Genomic DNA, 1,839 nt, shown 5'->3' on the forward strand with positions numbered 1-1,839 from the left:
GCATTAATCAATAGACCGTCATGTGCATAAAGTTCTAATTCTTGTTATCCGAACAAGACCTACTACATGACAGACGTTCAGAGTATGCAAATGAAGCATAATCGGTCCATTCCTCAGGCTCTACAAGAAGGACCGCTCTGATACCATAATGTAACATCCTAACTATCAAAATGTCACGCTTCCGGCTGCGCCACTCTGATAGCTCAGGTATTACGACGACTTTTAAAATATTTAATACTAAAATATAATCTTGTTTAAAAGTTTAAACCGTATAACCGCTCAAGAGACTTCTTATCTGACAACATATAACCACATTTGCAAAACAAACCACAATACTTACAAAAGATACATATACATATATCTACATATTATTAATATTACAAGCATTGCATAATCAAAATTCTATCCCTCTTGTGGAGAGTTACAAAATTAAAGGCGAGGGAAACATAAAACTAAGATAATACAAAATAATGTCGAATAAACAGAAAATAAATATAACTCTCCTGAAACTCCATCGCCCATATCCTGAAAAGAGAAAAAAACTGTAGGGGAGTGAGAACATCGTCCTCGAAAGGATTCTCACTATAGGGTTACAGAATTGCTATAATAAGATACAAAAATAAAATCGCTTTTAATGTATAGTGATTAATATCGGCCTTATGCTTCTTTTCAAAACCAAAGATGTAATATTCAAAATCCGAAATCCTTTCTAAAAGGGAAAGCTGTTAATTTGCTCAGAAATCCAAAAGCTCTTTTTTTTTTAAAGTTTTTCCCTAGACAGCATGAATGACCAAACTGTTCCAAGCAAAGGTTCATTAAGTCTATGCTGAACCAGTAACGTTTCTTATAATTCAAGAAATCAAATCCAAACTCAATCCATTTTCAATGAACCAACTCGTTTTTCAAAATTGTAATGAAATATTTCAGCAACCAACCATATAACCAAATCAAACAACAATCCAATCCAACCACAAATACGTTCATCACAAAACAGCCCAGCAATACATAAGGCTTATACAATCACCAAAAGTACATTTATCACGTTAATATCCATTTATAACAACTCCAAATCATAAAATTAAGTTCTTTGAAAAGACCCCTACCTCGACAAGTTCAAACCACAGTCCAAATGACTCAAGAAATTCCTTTCCTCTCGACCCGAAGTCAACAGCAGCTTTAATTCATAGCCCGCACACTTTCGCCACACCATATACATCTTTAAGTCCCAACATGCAACCCCGGTTATTAATTCCTAAAACATCAATATCGTGGAAACCTCAAAGCACATAACAAAAAACCAAAGGCAAAGATTCCGAGATAGACACTTACTGGAATAAAAGAACGACGCGCCAGCCACCCCAAACTTAACCGGCAGCAGCTCCGACAGCGGCCAGGAACTTCATTTGCTAAGCAACAACCTTAATTTTTGACATGCAAACCCATAAAATTAACCCTACAACATCTATACATCAGAATCCTTAACCACAGATAGCTAGAATGATTACAGAAAGAGCTTCAAGGTGCGGGCAACTCACTGTAAGAAGAAGAATGATAGAAGTGGAGCGGCGGCTCCGACGGCAACCTCTGGCAGCGGCGACAGAGGCAAATTCACGGATGGCGACGTGGTTTGGCGACGGGTCAGCTGGGCGGACCGGCGGCAACAGATCCGACGCGCATCTCCTCTCTCCCACAGATAGCTACAGAAAGAGCTTCAAGGTGCGGGCAACTCACTGTAAGAAGAAGAATGATAGAAGTGGAGCGGCGGCTCCGACGGCAACCTCTGGCAGCGGCGACAGAGGCAAATTCACGGATGGCGACGTGGTTTGGCTGGTTTGGCGA

The 1,839-nt window shown here is 39.6% G+C and overlaps 1 long non-coding RNA gene across 1 annotated transcript; it reads right to left on the bottom strand.

Moving 5' to 3' along the window:
• LOC110270142 lies at window positions 909-1,682 on the bottom strand. Its single transcript, XR_002359313.1, has 2 exons — window positions 1,330-1,682; window positions 909-1,252 (listed from the first exon to the last, which is right to left on the bottom strand). It is a non-coding gene; the product is annotated as an uncharacterized LOC110270142 (long non-coding RNA).

The sequence above is a fragment of the Arachis ipaensis genome, chromosome B03, assembly GCF_000816755.2.
Source record: "Arachis ipaensis cultivar K30076 chromosome B03, Araip1.1, whole genome shotgun sequence".
NCBI classification, from domain to species: Eukaryota; Viridiplantae; Streptophyta; class Magnoliopsida; order Fabales; family Fabaceae; genus Arachis; species Arachis ipaensis.